The sequence below is a fragment of the Scyliorhinus torazame genome, chromosome 11 (genome assembly GCF_047496885.1).
Source record: "Scyliorhinus torazame isolate Kashiwa2021f chromosome 11, sScyTor2.1, whole genome shotgun sequence".
NCBI lineage: Eukaryota > Metazoa > Chordata > Chondrichthyes > Carcharhiniformes > Scyliorhinidae > Scyliorhinus > Scyliorhinus torazame.
This window is the reverse complement of record NC_092717.1, coordinates 60,211,808-60,236,671: the sequence shown is the minus strand read 5'-3', so window position 1 is coordinate 60,236,671 and position 24,864 is coordinate 60,211,808. Positions and strand designations below refer to the sequence as shown.

At 39.4% G+C, this 24,864-nt stretch overlaps 1 protein-coding gene across 1 annotated transcript in view; it reads right to left on the bottom strand.

Annotated features, from left to right (window-relative positions):
- itga9 (integrin, alpha 9) overlaps positions 1 to 24,864 on the bottom strand; it is a 936,771-nt gene that overhangs the window by 720,073 nt on the left and 191,834 nt on the right. The gene's annotated exons all lie outside the window — the stretch shown is intronic.

The following is a 24,864-nucleotide window of genomic DNA, read 5'->3' as shown; positions in this document are numbered from 1 at the left end:
GAAACTTGACTCACTTCAACAATGTGATCTGATTTCTACCAAAAGGTTAAGAGAATTTTACTCCGATAGCACAGTGGGTAGCACTGTTGCTTCATAGTTCCAGGGTCCCAGGTTTGATTCCCGGTTTGGGTCACTGCCTGTGTGGAGTCTGCACGTTCTCCCCGTGTCTGCGTGGGTTTCCTCCGAGTGCTCCGGTTTCCTCCCACAAGTCCCGAAAGACATGCTGTTAGGTAATTTGGACATTCTGAATTCTCCCTCCGTGTACCCGAACAGGCGCCGGAATGTGGCGACTAGAGGCTTTTCGCAGTAATTTCATTGCAGTGCTAATGTAAGCCCACTTGTGACAATAAAGATTATTATTATTAAAACACCTCACATGACTTCTTTGGTCCTAATTTAATTCCATCTCCTTGAAACCAGAAGTTTTATGCTGGGCATGTGAAATACGAGTCGGGCCCTTTCCCAACTTCCAAAATGCACACCCAACTCATGACGGACTGTACCTGGGAACTTTGTGTTGTCACACAGGGTTTGGATGAGTTGCAGTGGAGTGTGTGAGGAGCGCAGTTGCAGAGGAGGCTGGTTCTACCTCAATTCCCTACATCCTTCAAAGGCCTATTAAACCCACTCCTCACTTCCCGGTACCACCTCAGATGCCCATGCCACCTCATGCCTCTCAGATCACTATGCCGCACCACGCACAACTGCCCCGCCCCTCCCCCCCACCGTCCCAGGTGTCCTCCATAGCCACTCACCCAATATCTAGTCAATAATCCTCAGGAACGATGCAATACGAATTGGAATTGTTTTGAATGCAGGTATAAAAATGAAACCTGTGACAAGCTAATACTGATTCAGAAACCGGTCACTGACACTAGAAAGAAATAAACTATAAAAAAAAGTTTCATCCCTTAATAGAGCATAATCTTTTGTAAACAAACAACCATGAATCATTTCCCTGACCAGCTATCTCATAGACCAGGGTTTTTCAAACTCAGAATCGCGACCCGTGGATGGGTCGCATGCAGTTGCTCGGAGGGTCGCAAAACGATCACCCCGCAGTTCCCGCGGTGGTCCCAATCGCGGGATGACTGCCGAACAGGCGCTACCAGTGTTTACATGAAGAATTGCGGCCACTGTCGCCTTTTAAATGGTGATACAGACTAGACTGCGTGGAGTCTTCTGGCCAGAAGTGGCAGCAGAGAGTAGGTCACATGGCCTACATGTAGAACTGACGTGAAGCACTGTCCAGGGGCATGCTTCGATTTTGCAGCTGCTGGCAAGAAATGCAAGTGAACTGTGAAGACCAATGTTTTTCTTTAAAGTAAGAGATGGCCAGAGACTCAAATAGGCAGTTTACCTATTGGAGAGGATCTCACAACAGAATCTGCTGGAGCGAGCTGCACAGGAGAGTCCAAAGCAGACAGAACAGTGCTAGTGTTAAGAGTTCCAAGGCCGCTTGTTAAGCTACTCGGAACAAAGAAGTATAAAGATGATTTCTTGAGGTATGGTTTTGTCAATTGTGACGATGCAAATAAGGGGGCAAAGCCCATTTGTGTTATATACAGGGAAGTACTGGGAAATGAGAGAAGTTTCAGAATTTGAAAGAGAAGTGGTATGTTAAAAATTCTTTTTGAAATTGAGACCGCAGAGTCAGTTATTAATTTACAGCTGACTCCAAATGAAGAAGGTGGTGGTGGGCTACCTTCTTTAACTGCTGCAATCCCTGTGAGGCAGATACACCCACAGAAGGGAGTTCCAGGATTTTAACCCAGCAGCAGAGATATAAGCTGGGATTCTCCGACGCCGTTTTTCGGGCGCCGGCGGGATCACCGCCACGCCGGTCGGGAGCCGTTGACAGCGCCCCGCACCCCCCTGCGATTCTCCGGGCCCTGATGGGCCGAGTGGCTGACGTGTTTGGCTCAGTACCGCCGGTGTGAATTACTTGCCTCCCACACGGTGGGACCTGGAAGGTGAGTGTGGGGGGGCCGTCCTGGAGGGGGGGGGGCGAGGGGATCCAACACCGAGGGGGGGCCCCCATGGTGGCCTGGCCCGCGATCGGGGCCTACCGATCGGCAGGCGGGCTGGTTCCGTGGGGGCCTACTTTACTCCACGCTGGGTCCCTGTAGGGCTCCGCCATATTGGCCAGGCCCGTCGCAGAGAAGGGTACCCCCGTGCATGCGCAGAAATACGCCAGCCTTTCCGCGCATGCTCGGGAATAGGCTGGCCGTTCCGCGCATGCACGGACTCGCACGGGCCGTTCCCCGCCAGCTGAAGCTGCAGGGACGACTCCGGCGGCAACCTAGCCCTCTAGAAAGCTGAGAATTCCTCATTTTCGGGGGCCGTTGACGCCAGAGTCGTTAGCGCCGGTTTCACGCCGGCGTGGGGACATAGCCCCATTTTTAGAGAATCCCGCCCATAGTTTCAAGTCAGGTTGATGTGTGACGTGGTAGGAAATTTGCAGCTGGTGGTGTTCCCGTGGGTCTGTTTCCATTGTTTTTCTAGGTCTTATAGGTCATGGGTTTGGAAGGAGCTGTCAAAGGGGTCTTGGTGAGTTGCTGCAGCACAACGTGTAGATGGTGCACATTGCTAACACTGTGTGCTAGAGATGTAAGGAGTAAATGTTTAAGGTAAAGACTGAATAGATCAGAAAGAATTGGCAATTAAAAAGTTGAAATGTTGCACACTGTGTCTCAGAAAAAGAAATGGTCCAACCAAGATTCCTTTCATTCCATGGTAAAATATAATCATGGCAACAAGGAAACATCAATATTTTTGAAGTAGAAGGGAACATGTACTTTGTCGACAGCTATAACAAGTGGTTAAATGTTGAGTTTATGCCCAATACCACAAGTGTTAAAACTACTGAGGTTTTGAGAAGTTGGTTTGCAATTCGAGTTTCTGGAAGTGTTGGTGTCAGATGATGGTCCACAGTTTACATCAAGGGAGTCTGAAATATTTCTGAGAAAGAACACTATCATTTCACCCAGTATCAAATGATGCTGCAGAAAGAAGTGTTCAGATTGTGAGGAGGTCTTTGCAGAAGGATTTACTTGGGTGACAATCTAGACAGTAATTTCCATGTTTATCCTCAATGCAGGCTAGACAATTTTCTGTTCATAACAACCCCGCAGCCTACAACAGGTTGTCCGTTATACAAGTTAGCGTTAATTGTATTGCAGCACAATGGTTAGCACAGTTGCTTCACAGCTCCAGGGTCCCAGGTTCGATTCCCGGCTTGGGCCAATGTCTGTGCGGAATCTGTACGTTCTCCCTGTGTCTGTGTGCGTTTCCTCCGGTGCTATGATTTCCTCCCACAGTCCAAAGATGTGCAGGTTAGGTGGATTGGCCATGTGAAATGGGCCCGGGTTTAAAGGTACTCGCACGTGACACCTCCCCCCAAGAAAAAAAATTAACCATCAACCCCAAGATGGTTTCATTTTTCATCTTTTCACCATCCTTCAAGGAATGCACACATTCCAAAAAAAAAACACACGTAAACAGGTACAATAATATAGTCCTTTTTGTTCTTCTTCCTCCAACTGAAATCCGTCGTGATTGACAGTCTCTTTGAACAAGAAGGTCTCTGCACGATCCGTCCATTTCTCTACGCCTCGGCATTTCTCTTTGAAGTCAGATACTTTCGTTCAATCGGATCACAGAGTCTCTTGTAATTCTCCAACACAGAAGCATTGGTCATCACAGCTTTCAGGCAGTTAAATGCCTGTTGAAAGTCCGCTGTCCATTGAAATTTTCGACGTTTCTTCAAGTCCATCAGTGGAGCAATCACGCTACAAAACCTTTGCACAAATGTTCGATCAAATCCACTCATGCCAAGAAATCGCATTATTTCCCTTTGTCTTGAGGGTATTGGAAACTCCTCAATAACTGTTGGTTTCAAATCCCATGTGACCATTCGACCCTGTCCGATTGTATGGCCAAGGAAAGTGACTTGGGCTTTCCCAAATTCACGATTGGCTAGGTTTATCACCAAACCCGCCTCCTGAAGTCGATCGAATAACTCCATCAGATGTTTTAAATGTTCTTTCCATGTCTGGCTGAAAATTACCAGATTGTCGATGTATACCGCACAATTGGGTAATCCTGATACGACATTGTTAGTTAACCACTGAAATGTGGCTGGGGCGTTTTTCATGCCAAATGGCATAACTTTGAATTGGTATATACCATCCGGAGTCACAAAAGCTGAAATCTCCTTCGCCCTTTCGGATAAAGGTACCGCCAGTAACCTTTAAGTAAATCCAGTTTGGAAATAAAAGCGGATTGTCCTAATTTCTCAATGCAATCCTCCAAATGTGGGATAGAATAAGAGTCCGTTCTTGTAACTGCATTAACCCTTCTATAGTCCACACTCACCAATTTTTCCTTAATCAATTGAAGTGGTCCTCTTACCTCATGACCAAAAATTAGTTCAAAAGGACTACATTTGGCTGACTCATTAGGTGCATCCCTAATTGCAAACAGTACGAATGGAATTCCTTTATCCCAATCCTCTGTATAATTGTGACAATAAACCCTCAACATTGTATTTAATGTCTGATGCCACCTTTCTACCGTTCCCTGCAATTCTGGATGGTACACAGTTCATTTAAATTGTTTTATTCCTAAGCTATCCATAACTTCTTTGAATAACCTGGAGGTAAAATTTGATCCTTGATCCAATTGTATTTCTGTGGGTAGTCCATATCTAGTAAAGAATTTAAGTAACTCCTCCACAATCTTTTTAGCTGTAATATTAAGTACTGGAATGGCCTCTGGAAACCTAGTAGACACATCCATTATCGTCAAAAGACATTAATTCCCACTTTTCATTTTAGGAAGCGGTCCTACGCAATCAATTAGGACCCTTGTGAAAGGTTCCTCAAATGCTGGAATGGGTATTAAGAGCGCTGGTTTTATCACTGCTTGAGGTTTCTCTATCACTTGACATGTGTGACATGATTGACAAAATGTAACTACATCTTTATGTAGTCCAGGCCAATAAAAATGTTTTCGTATTTTAGCTTGAGTTTTCCTTATTCCCAAATGGTACCTCATGTACAATTCGCAACACCTCCTTTCTATACCCTACCAGCAATACTACTTGATGAACTTCTGCCCACTTTTCATCCGCCTGCATATGTAAAGGTCTCCATTTTCCCATCAAGACATCACTTTTACGGTAATAACACTGGTATACACTCAGATTCCTCTTCCGTATATGCTTTCTGATACAGCCGTTTTATTTCTATATCGTTCTGTTGTAACTCCGCCAATTTTCCTGAACTAAAAATATCCGCCTCACTCTCCACCTGTTCTTGTTCTTTTTCAACCATCTGATTAAAAATCGTTTCTGATAAGTGCCACTTCAACTTCATCTTCACTCTTTGATTTCTCCTCTTGTCTTAACCTGTGACTTTGCGACCTTGCTACTACACAATCCAGAAAAATCCCAGGATACTAGTCCTTCAACACTACAGTTGTCTTATTTTCCACTGGCTTATCAACCACAGTAGGCATCACTCCCACCTGCGATCCAGCTATATCATTACCCAAGATAAACTGTATTCCTGGACAAGATAGTTTCTCTATTACTCCTCCTACCACTTCACCACTCTTCACTGGACATTCCAACCTCACCTTATATAATTGAATACTACTCCTCTCACCATGAATTCCACATATTACCACCTTTTCTGGCAACATTCTCCCCAAACTACATAACTCTTCGGGGGCGATTCTCCAAAATGGACCCCAAGTGTTTGCGCCGTCGTGAACACCGTCGCAATTCACGACGGCGGGAAACGGGCACGGGGGACGACCGATTCTGTCCTCCACAGGGGGCCAGCATGGCGCTGGAGCAGTTCACGCCGCTCCAGCCTCTCTCCCTGGCGCCAAATGGGCGCCACGCCAACCCGCGCATGCGCAGTTGGGCCGCGCCAACCTGAGCATGCGCGGGGGACTTCTACCTGATTCAACATGGCATCCGTGTTCAGGGTCCGGCCGCCCAACAAAGTAGGCCCGGGGAGGGGGGGGAGAGGCTGGCCCATTGATCGGTGGGCCCCGATCGCGGACCAGATCCCATCGGTGGCCCCCCCTGGTGAAGGATCACTTTTCCCTGCCCCACAGGCCACCCCACAGGCCGCCCCCCCGGCCCTTCACGCAGAGTTCCCGCGGCAGCGACCAGGGGTGAACAGCGCCGGCGGGACTCTGTCGTATCCGCGCAGCTGCTCGGCCTATCCGGGCCTGAGAATCGGCGGCCCCGCCGATTCCAGCGCCCCACGGTCGGCACCACGTCAAACGCGCCGGCGCAAATGGCGCCGATCCTCCGCACCTCGGAGAATCGCAAGCCGGCGTCGGGGGGTCGTGGCGCGGTTACGGCGATTCTCTGGCCCAGTGGGGGGCTCAGAGAATCGCCCCCCTCATCTCATACCATTAAAGATTGACTAGCTTCCGTATCTCTTCAAAATTCTGACTTCTTTACCTGCTCCTCCTGATACACATGAGTAAACTTTACCCACACAAGTAAATTCTTTAAAGAGATCTGGCACCTTCTCAACAATTACCTCTTGATCAGGCTGTACAATCTTTTGCACCTCCTTCGCTTCACTTGGGGCTTTCCTTTACCACTTTAACAAACCCCACTGTCTTATCCTGTTTTACCACATCAGTCTTCCCAGTGCTTTTCTTCAACCCCCAACACTGTGACTTTACATGGCCTAGTTTATTACCGTGGAATAATTTGAAATTTTTCATGTCTCTTCCACCCTCCTGGATTTCTTTTTTAATCTGAGGTACACTCTCCTTATTATCTCCCATCAGATCACCTGTGCCTTTACCACTTGAGTATTTCTCATGTCCCCAGTTTCTATCCCTCACAGGTTGAAACTGCTGTTGGAAACCAAGCTTTGATTTATGAACTAATTGAAATGAAATGACATGAAATGAAAATCACTTATTGTCACAATTAGGCTTCAAATGAAGTTACTGTGAAAAGCCCCTAGTCGCCACATTCTGGCGCCTGTTCGGGGAGACTGGTACAGGAATTAAACCGTGGGCTGCTAGCCTACGTTGGTCTGCTTTAAAAGCCAGTTCTTTAGCCCTGTGGTAAACCAGCCCATTCATAATCACCTCCCATTTCTGCTGCTAATCTCGCAGTTTTAACCCTCTGCTCTTCCACATGAATTCTCGCTACATCAGGAATTGAATTTTTAAACTCCTCCAAAAGTATAATTTCTCTGAGAGCTTCATACGTTTGATCTATTTTCAAAGCGCTTACCCACCTATCAAAATTACTCTGTTTGAGCCTTTCAAACTCCATGTATGTTTGACCAAATTCTTTCCTTAAATTTCTAAACCTTTGTCTGTAGGCTTTAGACATGAGTTCATATGCACCTGAGATGGATTTTTTCACCTCCTCATACGTCCCAGATACCTCCTCCGGTAGTGATGCAAACACTTCACTAGCCCTACCTACCAGCTTTGTTTGAATCAGTAATACCCACATGTCCCGTGGCCATTTCATTTGTTTAACCACCTTCTCAAATGAAATGAAAAAGTCTTCTACCTCATTCTCGTCAAACCTTGGCAATGTTTGGACATATTTAAATAGATTCCCACCAAGCCTTCGACTTTGACGCTCTTTCTCATCATCACTATCATCCAACTGTTTCCCTTTACGTCTGCCAATTTTAACTGACTGTCATGTTTTGTGGCCATTTTCTGAAGTTCAAACTCTCTCTCTTTATCTTTTTCCCTGATCTGTATCTCCCTTTCTCTTTCGTTTTGTTCTGCGAGGGCTATTCTTTCTTTTCTCCTTTCTGCTTTCTCCTTTTCTTTTTCCTCTCTCTCTCTTTCTTTTTCCTCTCTATCACTTTCTCTCTCTCTTTCTTTTTCCTCTCTATCTCTTTCATATTCCAGCTGCTTTAATTCTTTCTCATGTTCCATTTGTTTAATTTGCAACTGAATTTTTGCCATTCCTAATGAGTCAAACTGTATCTCAGGTAACTTTAAATGCTTAGCCACTGCCATAATGACCTCATCTTTTCGCATTTTGTCAGGTAATGGTAACTGCAATGTTTTTGCCAAATCTGCCCGTAAGGTACTGCGTGTTACCGTCTCCACCCCCAAAAACCTCTGAGCCTCTGAAAGAGCCATTGTCCACAACACACTCCCTATTTAAACAAGAATAGCACACCTGAAAAGCAACCACAATATGCTCACCACTCACTGTCTTTAAGTTCACTAAGCCAATCCAATAGATAGACTTTTATCCCGGACGAGCCCCTAATTTGTTATGGGCTTATGGGCCAGGGTTTAGAGAATTCCAAAGTGTATCATGGAGTTCCCCTGACCACAACTTTAAATAGATTGTGGTATGGGGAGCACACGACCCACTCTACAGGTGTGGTACAGCAGAAATGGAAAAGTACTTTTTAAAAGAAAAATAATGTTTATTCTATGAACTCAAGTTAACCGTTTTAAAACATACAGTGAACATCTTAGCAACATTAATTCAAATACAACCCCCAAAGAATACAACACTAAGGAATCCTTTATAACTTCCCAAACAACATCCAGAAGTCAGAAAAAATACCTTTCAACAGAAGCACATTAGGTTTGCATTTACTACTGAGAACATTTATAATTCTGAATTCACCAAATGATCAAGAGATAGTCTTTTGATGGCAGAGAGAACAGCAGTACACCTGCTTGGTCTGGCTTCAACTCCAACACTGAAAACAAAACTAAAACACACCCTGCAGCGTGCTCAAAAACGAAAGTAAAAAGCTGACAGACAGCCCAGCTCCACCCACACTTTGACATCACTGATAAACACCCATTTCTTCAAGGTACATTTCTTCAGCACCCATTTCTTAAGCACCCATTTCTCACATTACATTTGATAAATTGCCGTTAGTGTCCAAAACATTCAGGTGGGGTTACTGGGTTACGGGGATAGGGTGGAGACATGGGCTTAAGTAGGGTGTTCTTTCCAAGAGCTGGTGCAGATTCGATGGGCCGAATGGCCTTCTTTTGCACTTTAAATTCTACAATTCTATGATTGGAGCTGTTGTAAAGAAACGAGGAGCATTTACATATCTGGTGAAGACTGGTGTGAGCATTAATCAGTATCAAATAGATAATTTGCTTGAAAGAGGAAATTCTACAAAGGGAGAAACTGCTAAGAAACTACATTCCTCCAAAGGTCCAAAGTGAAAGTCAGGAAGAAAGTGAAAGTTTGCCAACATTACAGTATCCTCTGCTCGTACAAAGTGAGTCAGGGTCATTGATCAAGACAAGCCAAGCAATTTAATAGTCCCAACCATCAAGTGGAAATGGGAGTCAAAGTCAAAGTTTAGGTTTGACACACAGAAATGGGAGAGCAGAGGCAAGCTAATGAAAAACCATGAACATACACAGACAGAGAGAGAAAGAAGCCGGATAGGTTAATTGAAAGAATGTCAAATTCTGATAGTTTTGTTGAGGAAAAACATTTTTTTTAAATCTAAATTACTCTGGAAATATCAATCATATATTTTAGTTGTGATTGTATTCACAAATATGCAACTCAAACTATTAAATTTGAAGCATTGAGATACTGGTTTAGTCCTGTTTATTCTGGTCCCTTATGTACATGTACGATTTTACATTCTAATGTGTCAGTTGTTTTTCAAATGGGGAGGAAGTGTAGCATATTGCAAGATGTGAGCATTTGTTCAAATGCTCTCAAAAATTCATTTGTGAAAAGGAAGCTCTGGGCCGGGATTCTCCCCTACCTGGCGGGGCGGGGGTCCCGGCGGGATGGAGTGGCGGGAAACACTCTGGCGTCGGGCCACCCCAAAGGTGCAGATTTCTCCGCACCTTTAGGGGCCAAGCCCTCACCTTGAGGGGCTAGGCCCGCGCCGGAGTGGTTACCGTGCCGCCGGTCGCCGGGAAAGGCCTTTGGCGCCACGCCAGCCGGAGCCGAAAGGACTTCGCCGGCCGGCAGAAGTCCGCACATGTGCGGGAGCGTCAGCAGCTGCTGACGTCATCCCCGCGCATGCGCAGGGGGGGTGTCTCTTACGCGTCGGCCATGGTGAAGGCTGTGGCCGAGGCAGAGGGAAAAAGAGTGCCCCCACGGCACAGGCCCGCCCGCGGATCGGTAGGCGCCGATCGCGGGCCAGGCCACCGTGGGGGCACCCCCCGGGGGGCCAGATCGCCCCGCGCCACCCCCCACCCCCACCAGGACTCCGGAGCCCACCCGCACCGCCTAGTCCCGCCGGTAGGGGAGGTTGTTTGATTCTCGCTGGCGGGACAGGTATTCCAGCAGCGGGACTTCAGCCCATCACGGGACGGAGAATCGCCGGGGGGGGGGGCCCCGCCGACGTTCGCGGCGCGATTCCCGCCCCTGCCGAATATCCGGTGCCGGAGAATTCGGCAACCGGCGGGGCGGAGAACCCCGCCCCTTGAATTGTATCTCAGAATGAGGTTAAGCAGTGAAACTCCTGTGTTGTGACGCCATGTGAGGTAGCGATTCATTAGTTACTTTTTCCAATCTAGCAGCCCTTCTTTATCTGTGTGATCTTTGATGTATTAGAGAACACAAACGTCAGTTAGTCAACCAATTCACGAAACCTTATTAACTATTCCCAACCATGACAATGGGATAAACTGCTGTTTATCTTATGAAAATTCAAACTTGCTGTTGTATATTGTGGGATTTAAGCACACAACTGTGGGTAAACTCTGCGGGGGCGATTCTCCAAGCCCCGTGCTGGGCCGCCACGACGCCCCGACGCCGGCGTGCGATTCTCTGAGGTGAGGAGTATCGGTGCCATTTGCGCCTGTGCGTTTGGCGCAGAATTTTCCGGCCCGGATGGGCTGAGCGTCCGTGTGGATACGACAGAGTCTTGACGGCGCCGTTCACCCCGGTCGCTGCCAGCGGGAAGTGTGCGCGAAGGGTCGGGGGGCAGGCTGTGGGGGGCAGCCTGTGGCCGAGGCAGAGGGAAAAGAGTGCCCCCGCAGCACAGGCCCGCCCGCGGATCGGTAGGCCCGATCGCGGGCGGGCCTGTGCCGTGGGGACACACAAACATACAGATTACTGAGTGTAGAAGGATAGTTTAGAATACTTTCACACACACAAACATACAGATTTCTGAGTGAAGGATAGTTTAGAATACTTGCACACACACAAACATACAGATTACTGAGTGAAGAAGGATAGTTTAGAATACTTTCACACACACAAACATACAGATTTCTGAGTGAAGGATAGTTTAGAATACTTTCACACACACAAACATACAGATTACTGAGTGAAGAAGGATAGTTTAGAATACTTTCACACACACAAACATACAGATTACTGAGTGAAGAAGGATAGTTTAGAATACTTTCACACACACAAACATACAGATTACTGAGTGAAGAAGGATAGTTTAGAATACTTTCACACACACAAACATACAGATTACTGAGTGAAGGATAGTTTAGAATACTTTCACACACAAACATACAGATTACTGAGTGAAGAAGATTAGTTTAGAATACTTTCACACACACAAACATACAGATTACTGAGTGAAGGATAGTTTAGAATACTTTCACACACAAACATACAGATTACTGAGTGAAGAAGATTAGTTTAGAATACTTTCACACACACAAACATACAGATTACTGAGTGAAGGATAGTTTAGAATACTTTCACACACAAACATACAGATTACTGAGTGAAGAAGGTTAGTTTAGAATACTTTCACACACACAAACATACAGATTACTGAGTGAAGAAGGATAGTTTAGAATACTTTCACACACACAAACATACAGTTTCATGAGTGAAGGATAGTTTAGAATACTTTCACACACACAAACATACAGCTTACTGAGTGTAGAAGGAGAGTTTAGAATACTTTCACACACAAACATACAGATTACTGAGTGAAGGATAGTTTAGAATACTTTCACACACAAACATACAGATTACTGAGTGTAGAAGGAGAGTTTAGAATACTTTCACACACAAACATACAGATTACTGAGTGAAGGATAGTTTAGAATACTTTCACACACAAACATACAGATTACTGAGTGTAGAAGGAGAGTTTAGAATACTTTCACACACAAACATACAGATTACTGAGTGAAGGATAGTTTAGAATACTTTCACACACAAACATACAGATTACTGAGTGAAGGATAGTTTAGAATACTTTCACACACACAAACATACAGATTTCTGAGTGAAGGATAGTTTAGAATACTTTCACACACACAAACATACAGATTTCTGAGTGAAGGATAGTTTAGAATACTTTCACACACACAAACATACAGATTACTGAGTGAAGAAGGATAGTTTAGAATACTTTCACACACAAACATACAGATTACTGAGTGAAGGATAGTTTAGAATACTTTCACACACACAAACATACAGATTACTGAGTGAAGGATAGTTTAGAATACTTTCACACACAAACATACAGATTACTGAGTGAAGAAGATTAGTTTAGAATACTTTCACACACACAAACATACAGATTACTGAGTGAAGGAACGTTTAGAATACTTTCACACACAAACATACAGATTACTGAGTGAAGAAGATTAGTTTAGAATACTTTCACACACACAAACATACAGATTACTGAGTGAAGGATAGTTTAGAATACTTTCACACACAAACATACAGATTACTGAGTGAAGAAGATTAGTTTAGAATACTTTCACACACACAAACATACAGATTACTGAGTGAAGGATAGTTTAGAATACTTTCACACACAAACATACAGATTACTGAGTGAAGAAGGATAGTTTAGAATACTTTCACACACACAAACATACAGATTACTGAGTGAAGAAGGTTAGTTTAGAATACTTTCACACACACAAACATACAGATTACTGAGTGAAGAAGGATAGTTTAGAATACTTTCACACACACAAACATACAGATTACTGAGTGTAGAAGGATAGTTTAGAATACTTTCACACACAAACATACAGATTACAGAGTGAAGGATAGTTTAGAATACTTTCACACACAAACATACAGATTACTGAGTGAAGGATAGTTTAGAATACTTTCACGCACAAACATACAGATTACTGAGTGAAGGATAGTTTAGAATACTTTCACACACACAAACATACAGATTACTGAGTGAAGGATAGTTTAGAATACTTTCACACACACAAACATACAGATTACTGAGTGTAGAAGGATAGTTTAGAATACTTTCACACACACAAACATACAGATTACTGAGTGAAGAAGGATAGTTTAGAATACTTTCACACACACAAACATACAGATTTCTGAGTGAAGGATAGTTTAGAATACTTTCACACACAAACATACAGATTACTGAGTGAAGGATAGTTTAGAATACTTTCACACACAAACATACAGATTACTGAGTGAAGGATAGTTTAGAATACTTTCACACACACAAACATACAGATTACTGAGTGAAGGATAGTTTAGAATACTTTCACACACACAAACATACAGATTACTGAGTGTAGAAGGATAGTTTAGAATACTTTCACACACACAAACATACAGATTACTGAGTGAAGAAGGATAGTTTAGAATACTTTCACACACACAAACATACAGATTACTGAGTGAAGAAGGATAGTTTAGAATACTTTCACACACACAAACATACAGATTTCTGAGTGAAGAAGGATAGTTTAGAATACTTTCACACACAAACATACAGATTACTGAGTGAAGAAGGATAGTTTAGAATACTTTCACACACACAAACATACAGATTTCTGAGTGAAGGATAGGTTAGAATACTTTCACACACACAAACATACAGATTACTGAGTGAAGAAGGATAGTTTAGAATACTTTCACACACACAAACATACAGATTTCTGAGTGAAGAAGGATAGTTTAGAATACTTTCACACACAAACATACAGATTACTGAGTGAAGAAGGATAGTTTAGAATACTTTCACACACACAAACATACAGATTTCTGAGTGAAGGATAGTTTAGAATACTTTCACACACAAACATACAGATTACTGAGTGAAGAAGGATAGTTTAGAATACTTTCACACACACAAACATACAGATTACTGAGTGAAGAAGGATAGTTTAGAATACTTTCACACACACAAACATACAGATTTCTGAGTGAAGAAGGATAGTTTAGAATACTTTCACACACACAAACATACAGATTTCTGAGTGAAGGATAGTTTAGAATACTTTCACACACACAAACATACAGATTTCTGAGTGAAGGATAGTTTAGAATACTTTCACACACACAAACATACAGATTACTGAGTGAAGAAGGATAGTTTAGAATACTTTCACACACAAACATACAGATTACTGAGTGAAGGATAGTTTAGAATACTTTCACACACACAAACATACAGATTACTGAGTGAAGGATAGTTTAGAATACTTTCACACACAAACATACAGATTACTGAGTGAAGAAGATTAGTTTAGAATACTTTCACACACACAAACATACAGATTACTGAGTGAAGGAACGTTTAGAATACTTTCACACACAAACATACAGATTACTGAGTGAAGAAGATTAGTTTAGAATACTTTCACACACACAAACATACAGATTACTGAGTGAAGGATAGTTTAGAATACTTTCACACACAAACATACAGATTACTGAGTGAAGAAGATTAGTTTAGAATACTTTCACACACACAAACATACAGATTACTGAGTGAAGGATAGTTTAGAATACTTTCACACACAAACATACAGATTACTGAGTGAAGAAGGTTAGTTTAGAATACTTTCACACACACAAACATACAGATTACTGAGTGAAGAAGGATAGTTTAGAATACTTTCACACACACAAACATACAGATTACTGAGTGTAGAAGGATAGTTTAGAATACTTTCACACACAAACATACAGATTACTGAGTGAAGGATAGTTTAGAATGCTTTCACACACAAACATACAGATTACTGAGTGAAGGATAGTTTAGAATACTTTCACGCACAAACATACAGATTACTGAGTGAAGGATAGTTTAGAATACTTTCACACACACAAACATACAGATTACTGAGTGAAGGATAGTTTAGAATACTTTCACACACACAAACATACAGATTACTGAGTGTAGAAGGATAGTTTAGAATACTTTCACACACACAAACATACAGATTACTGAGTGAAGAAGGATAGTTTAGAATACTTTCACACACACAAACATACAGATTTCTGAGTGAAGGATAGTTTAGAATACTTTCACACACAAACATACAGATTACTGAGTGAAGGATAGTTTAGAATACTTTCACACACAAACATACAGATTACTGAGTGAAGGATAGTTTAGAATACTTTCACACACACAAACATACAGATTACTGAGTGAAGGATAGTTTAGAATACTTTCACACACACAAACATACAGATTACTGAGTGTAGAAGGATAGTTTAGAATACTTTCACACACACAAACATACAGATTACTGAGTGAAGAAGGATAGTTTAGAATACTTTCACACACACAAACATACAGATTACTGAGTGAAGAAGGATAGTTTAGAATACTTTCACACACACAAACATACAGATTTCTGAGTGAAGAAGGATAGTTTAGAATACTTTCACACACAAACATACAGATTACTGAGTGAAGAAGGATAGTTTAGAATACTTTCACACACACAAACATACAGATTTCTGAGTGAAGGATAGTTTAGAATACTTTCACACACACAAACATACAGATTACTGAGTGAAGAAGGATAGTTTAGAATACTTTCACACACACAAACATACAGATTTCTGAGTGAAGAAGGATAGTTTAGAATACTTTCACACACAAACATACAGATTACTGAGTGAAGAAGGATAGTTTAGAATACTTTCACACACACAAACATACAGATTTCTGAGTGAAGGATAGTTTAGAATAATTTCACACACAAACATACAGATTACTGAGTGAAGAAGGATAGTTTAGAATACTTTCACACACACAAACATACAGATTACTGAGTGAAGAAGGATAGTTTAGAATACTTTCACACACACAAACATACAGATTTCTGAGTGAAGAAGGATAGTTTAGAATACTTTCACACACAAACATACAGATTACTGAGTGAAGAAGGATAGTTTAGAATACTTTCACACACACAAACATACAGATTTCTGAGTGAAGGATAGTTTAGAATACTTTCACACACAAACATACAGATTACTGAGTGAAGGATAGTTTAGAATACTTTCACACACACAAACATACAGATTTCTGAGTGAAGGATAGTTTAGAATACTTTCACACACACAAACATACAGATTTCTGAGTGAAGAAGGATAGTTTAGAATACTTTCACACACAAACATACAGATTACTGAGTGAAGAAGGATAGTTTAGAATACTTTCACACACACAAACATACAGATTTCTGAGTGAAGGATAGTTTAGAATACTTTCACACAGACAAACATACAGATTACTGAGTGAAGAAGGATAGTTTAGAATACTTTCACACACACAAACATACAGATTACTGAGTGAAGAAGGATAGTTTAGAATACTTTCACACACACAAACATACAGATTACTGAGTGAAGAAGGATAGTTTAGAATACTTTCACACACACAAACATACAGATTACTGAGTGAAGAAGGTTAGTTTAGAATACTTTCACACACACAAACATACAGATTACTGAGTGAAGAAGGATAGTTTAGAATACTTTCACACACACAAACATACAGATTTCTGAGTGAAGAAGGATAGTTTAGAATACTTTCACACACAAACATACAGAATACTGAGTGAAGAAGGATAGTTTAGAATACTTTCACACACACAAACATACAGATTTCTGAGTGAAGGATAGTTTAGAATACTTTCACACACAAACATACAGATTACTGAGTGAAGGATAGTTTAGAATACTTTCACACACACAAACATACAGATTTCTGAGTGAAGGATAGTTTAGAATACTTTCACACACAAACATACAGATTACTGAGTGAAGGATAGTTTAGAATACTTTCACACACACAAACATACAGATTTCTGAGTGAAGGATAGTTTAGAATACTTTCACACATGCAAACATACAGATTACTGAGTGAAGAAGGATAGTTTAGAATACTTTCACACACACAAACATACAGATTACTGAGTGAAGGATAGTTTAGAATACTTTCACACACACAAACATACAGATTACTGAGTGAAGGATAGTTTAGAATACTTTCACACACACAAACATACAGATTACTGAGTGAAGAAGGATAGTTTAGAATACTTTCACACACACAAACATACAGATTACTGAGTGAAGGATAGTTTAGAATACTTTCACACACACAAACATACAGATTACTGAGTGAAGGATAGTTTAGAATACTTTCACACACACAAACATACAGATTACTGAGTGAAGAAGGTTAGTTTAGAATACTTCCACACACAAACATACAGATTACTGAGTGAAGGATAGTTTAGAATACTTTCACACACACAAACATATAGACTACTGAGTGAAGAAGGATAGTTTAGAATACTTTCACACACACAAACATACAGATTACTGAGTGAAGGATAGTTTAGAATACTTTCACACACACAAACATACAGATTACTGAGTGTAGAAGGATAGTTTAGAATACTTTCACACACACAAACATACAGATTACTGAGTGAAGGATAGTTTAGAATACTTTCACACACACAAACATACAGATTTCTGAGTGAAGGATAGTTTAGAATACTTTCACACACAAACATACAGATTACTGAGTGAAGAAGGATAGTTTAGAATACTTTCACACACACAAACATACAGATTTCTGAGTGAAGGATAGTTTAGAATACTTTCACACACACAAACATACAGATTACTGAGTGAAGGATAGTTTAGAATACTTTCAGACACACAAACATACAGATTACTGAGTGAAGAAGGATAGTTTAGAATACTTTCACACACAAACATACAGATTACTGAGTGAAGAAGGATCGTTTTGAATACTTTCACACACACAAACATACAGATTACTGAGTGAAGGATAGTTTAGAATACTTTCACACACAAACATACAGATTACTGAGTGAAGGATAGTTTAGAATACTTTCACACACACAAACATACAGATTTCTGAGTGAAGGATAGTTTAGAATACTTTCACACACAAACATACAGATTACTGAGTGAAGAAGGATAGTTTAGAATACTTTCACACACACAAACATACAGATTACTGAGTGAAGGATAGTTTAGAATACTTTCACACACACAAACATACAGATTACTGAGTGAAGAAGGATAGTTTAGAATACTTTCACACACACAAACATACAGATTACTGAGTGAAGGATAGTTTAGAATACTTTCACACACACAAACATACAGATTACTGAGTGAAGAAGGATAGTTTAGAATACTTTCACACACACAAACATACAGATTACTGAGTGAAGGAACGTTTAGAATACTTTCACACACAAACATACAGATTACTGAGTGAAGGATAGTTTAGAATACTTTCACACACACAAACATACAGATTACTGAGTGTAGAAGGATAGTTTAGAATACTTTCACACACACAAACATACAGATTACTGAGTGAAGAAGGATAGTTTAGAATACTTTCACACACACAAACATACAGATTTCTGAGTGAAGGATAGTTTAGAATACTTTCACACACAAACATACAGATTACTGAGTGAAGGATAGTTTAGAATACTTTCACACACAAACATACAGATTACTGAGTGAAGGATAGTTTAGAATACTTTCACACACACAAACATACAGATTACTGAGTGAAGGATAGTTTAGAATACTTTCACACACACAAACATACAGATTACTGAGTGTAGAAGGATAGTTTAGAATACTTTCACACACACAAACATACAGATTACTGAGTGAAGAAGGATAGTTTAGAATACTTTCACACACACAAACATACAGATTACTGAGTGAAGAAGGATAGTTTAGAATACTTTCACACACACAAACATACAGATTTCTGAGTGAAGAAGGATAGTTTAGAATACTTTCACACACAAACATACAGATTACTGAGTGAAGAAGGATAGTTTAGAATACTTTCACACACACAAACATACAGATTTCTGAGTGAAGGATAGGTTAGAATACTTTCACACACACAAACATACAGATTACTGAGTGAAGAAGGATAGTTTAGAATACTTTCACACACACAAACATACAGATTTCTGAGTGAAGAAGGATAGTTTAGAATACTTTCACACACAAACATACAGATTACTGAGTGAAGAAGGATAGTTTAGAATACTTTCACACACACAAACATACAGATTTCTGAGTGAAGGATAGTTTAGAATACTTTCACACACAAACATACAGATTACTGAGTGAAGAAGGATAGTTTAGAATACTTTCACACACACAAACATACAGATTACTGAGTGAAGAAGGATAGTTTAGAATACTTTCACACACACAAACATACAGATTTCTGAGTGAAGAAGGATAGTTTAGAATACTTTCACACACACAAACATACAGATTTCTGAGTGAAGGATAGTTTAGAATACTTTCACACACACAAACATACAGATTTCTGAGTGAAGGATAGTTTAGAATACTTTCACACACACAAACATACAGATTACTGAGTGAAGAAGGATAGTTTAGAATACTTTCACACACAAACATACAGATTACTGAGTGAAGGATAGTTTAGAATACTTTCACACACACAAACATACAGATTACTGAGTGAAGGATAGTTTAGAATACTTTCACACACAAACATACAGATTACTGAGTGAAGAAGATTAGTTTAGAATACTTTCACACACACAAACATACAGATTACTGAGTGAAGGAACGTTTAGAATACTTTCACACACAAACATACAGATTACTGAGTGAAGAAGATTAGTTTAGAATACTTTCACACACACAAACATACAGATTACTGAGTGAAGGATAGTTTAGAATACTTTCACACACAAACATACAGATTACTGAGTGAAGAAGATTAGTTTAGAATACTTTCACACACACAAACATACAGATTACTGAGTGAAGGATAGTTTAGAATACTTTCACACACAAACATACAGATTACTGAGTGAAGAAGGTTAGTTTAGAATACTTTCACACACACAAACATACAGATTACTGAGTGAAGAAGGATAGTTTAGAATACTTTCACACACACAAACATACAGATTACTGAGTGTAGAAGGATAGTTTAGAATACTTTCACACACAAACATACAGATTACTGAGTGAAGGATAGTTTAGAATGCTTTCACACACAAACATACAGATTACTGAGTGAAGGATAGTTTAGAATACTTTCACGCACAAACATACAGATTACTGAGTGAAGGATAGTTTAGAATACTTTCACACACACAAACATACAGATTACTGAGTGAAGGATAGTTTAGAATACTTTCACACACACAAACATACAGATTACTGAGTGTAGAAGGATAGTTTAGAATACTTTCACACACACAAACATACAGATTACTGAGTGAAGAAGGATAGTTTAGAATACTTTCACACACACAAACATACAGATTTCTGAGTGAAGGATAGTTTAGAATACTTTCACACACAAACATACAGATTACTGAGTGAAGGATAGTTTAGAATACTTTCACACACAAACATACAGATTACTGAGTGAAGGATAGTTTAGAATACTTTCACACACACAAACATACAGATTACTGAGTGAAGGATAGTTTAGAATACTTTCACACACACAAACATACAGATTACTGAGTGTAGAAGGATAGTTTAGAATACTTTCACACACACAAACATACAGATTACTGAGTGAAGAAGGATAGTTTAGAATACTTTCACACACACAAACATACAGATTACTGAGTGAAGAAGGATAGTTTAGAATACTTTCACACACACAAACATACAGATTTCTGAGTGAAGAAGGATAGTTTAGAATACTTTCACACACAAACATACAGATTACTGAGTGAAGAAGGATAGTTTAGAATACTTTCACACACACAAACATACAGATTTCTGAGTGAAGGATAGTTTAGAATACTTTCACACACACAAACATACAGATTACTGAGTGAAGAAGGATAGTTTAGAATACTTTCACACACACAAACATACAGATTTCTGAGTGAAGAAGGATAGTTTAGAATACTTTCACACACAAACATACAGATTACTGAGTGAAGAAGGATAGTTTAGAATACTTTCACACACACAAACATACAGATTTCTGAGTGAAGGATAGTTTAGAATAATTTCACACACAAACATACAGATTACTGAGTGAAGAAGGATAGTTTAGAATACTTTCACACACACAAACATACAGATTACTGAGTGAAGAAGGATAGTTTAGAATACTTTCACACACACAAACATACAGATTTCTGAGTGAAGAAGGATAGTTTAGAATACTTTCACACACAAACATACAGATTACTGAGTGAAGAAGGATAGTTTAGAATACTTTCACACACACAAACATACAGATTTCTGAGTGAAGGATAGTTTAGAATACTTTCACACACAAACATACAGATTACTGAGTGAAGGATAGTTTAGAATACTTTCACACACACAAACATACAGATTTCTGAGTGAAGGATAGTTTAGAATACTTTCACACACACAAACATACAGATTTCTGAGTGAAGAAGGATAGTTTAGAATACTTTCACACACAAACATACAGATTACTGAGTGAAGAAGGATAGTTTAGAATACTTTCACACACACAAACATACAGATTACTGAGTGAAGGAACGTTTAGAATACTTTCACACACAAACATACAGATTACTGAGTGAAGAAGATTAGTTTAGAATACTTTCACACACACAAACATACAGATTACTGAGTGAAGGATAGTTTAGAATACTTTCACACACAAACATACAGATTACTGAGTGAAGAAGATTAGTTTAGAATACTTTCACACACACAAACATACAGATTACTGAGTGAAGGATAGTTTAGAATACTTTCACACACAAACATACAGATTACTGAGTGAAGAAGGTTAGTTTAGAATACTTTCACACACACAAACATACAGATTACTGAGTGAAGAAGGATAGTTTAGAATACTTTCACACACACAAACATACAGATTACTGAGTGTAGAAGGATAGTTTAGAATACTTTCACACACAAACATACAGATTACTGAGTGAAGGATAGTTTAGAATGCTTTCACACACAAACATACAGATTACTGAGTGAAGGATAGTTTAGAATACTTTCACGCACAAACATACAGATTACTGAGTGAAGGATAGTTTAGAATACTTTCACACACACAAACATACAGATTACTGAGTGAAGGATAGTTTAGAATACTTTCACACACACAAACATACAGATTACTGAGTGTAGAAGGATAGTTTAGAATACTTTCACACACACAAACATACAGATTACTGAGTGAAGAAGGATAGTTTAGAATACTTTCACACACACAAACATACAGATTTCTGAGTGAAGGATAGTTTAGAATACTTTCACACACAAACATACAGATTACTGAGTGAAGGATAGTTTAGAATACTTTCACACACAAACATACAGATTACTGAGTGAAGGATAGTTTAGAATACTTTCACACACACAAACATACAGATTACTGAGTGAAGGATAGTTTAGAATACTTTCACACACACAAACATACAGATTACTGAGTGTAGAAGGATAGTTTAGAATACTTTCACACACACAAACATACAGATTACTGAGTGAAGAAGGATAGTTTAGAATACTTTCACACACACAAACATACAGATTACTGAGTGAAGAAGGATAGTTTAGAATACTTTCACACACACAAACATACAGATTTCTGAGTGAAGAAGGATAGTTTAGAATACTTTCACACACAAACATACAGATTACTGAGTGAAGAAGGATAGTTTAGAATACTTTCACACACACAAACATACAGATTTCTGAGTGAAGGATAGTTTAGAATACTTTCACACACACAAACATACAGATTACTGAGTGAAGAAGGATAGTTTAGAATACTTTCACACACACAAACATACAGATTTCTGAGTGAAGAAGGATAGTTTAGAATACTTTCACACACAAACATACAGATTACTGAGTGAAGAAGGATAGTTTAGAATACTTTCACACACACAAACATACAGATTTCTGAGTGAAGGATAGTTTAGAATAATTTCACACACAAACATACAGATTACTGAGTGAAGAAGGATAGTTTAGAATACTTTCACACACACAAACATACAGATTACTGAGTGAAGAAGGATAGTTTAGAATACTTTCACACACACAAACATACAGATTTCTGAGTGAAGAAGGATAGTTTAGAATACTTTCACACACAAACATACAGATTACTGAGTGAAGAAGGATAGTTTAGAATACTTTCACACACACAAACATACAGATTTCTGAGTGAAGGATAGTTTAGAATACTTTCACACACAAACATACAGATTACTGAGTGAAGGATAGTTTAGAATACTTTCACACACACAAACATACAGATTTCTGAGTGAAGGATAGTTTAGAATACTTTCACACACACAAACATACAGATTTCTGAGTGAAGAAGGATAGTTTAGAATACTTTCACACACAAACATACAGATTACTGAGTGAAGAAGGATAGTTTAGAATACTTTCACACACACAAACATACAGATTTCTGAGTGAAGGATAGTTTAGAATACTTTCACACAGACAAACATACAGATTACTGAGTGAAGAAGGATAGTTTAGAATACTTTCACACACACAAACATACAGATTACTGAGTGAAGAAGGATAGTTTAGAATACTTTCACACACACAAACATACAGATTACTGAGTGAAGAAGGATAGTTTAGAATACTTTCACACACACAAACATACAGATTACTGAGTGAAGAAGGTTAGTTTAGAATACTTTCACACACACAAACATACAGATTACTGAGTGAAGAAGGATAGTTTAGAATACTTTCACACACACAAACATACAGATTTCTGAGTGAAGAAGGATAGTTTAGAATACTTTCACACACAAACATACAGAATACTGAGTGAAGAAGGATAGTTTAGAATACTTTCACACACACAAACATACAGATTTCTGAGTGAAGGATAGTTTAGAATACTTTCACACACAAACATACAGATTACTGAGTGAAGGATAGTTTAGAATACTTTCACACACACAAACATACAGATTTCTGAGTGAAGGATAGTTTAGAATACTTTCACACACAAACATACAGATTACTGAGTGAAGGATAGTTTAGAATACTTTCACACACACAAACATACAGATTTCTGAGTGAAGGATAGTTTAGAATACTTTCACACATGCAAACATACAGATTACTGAGTGAAGAAGGATAGTTTAGAATACTTTCACACACACAAACATACAGATTACTGAGTGAAGGATAGTTTAGAATACTTTCACACACACAAACATACAGATTACTGAGTGAAGGATAGTTTAGAATACTTTCACACACACAAACATACAGATTACTGAGTGAAGAAGGATAGTTTAGAATACTTTCACACACACAAACATACAGATTACTGAGTGAAGGATAGTTTAGAATACTTTCACACACACAAACATACAGATTACTGAGTGAAGGATAGTTTAGAATACTTTCACACACACAAACATACAGATTACTGAGTGAAGAAGGTTAGTTTAGAATACTTCCACACACAAACATACAGATTACTGAGTGAAGGATAGTTTAGAATACTTTCACACACACAAACATATAGATTACTGAGTGAAGAAGGATAGTTTAGAATACTTTCACACACACAAACATACAGATTACTGAGTGAAGGA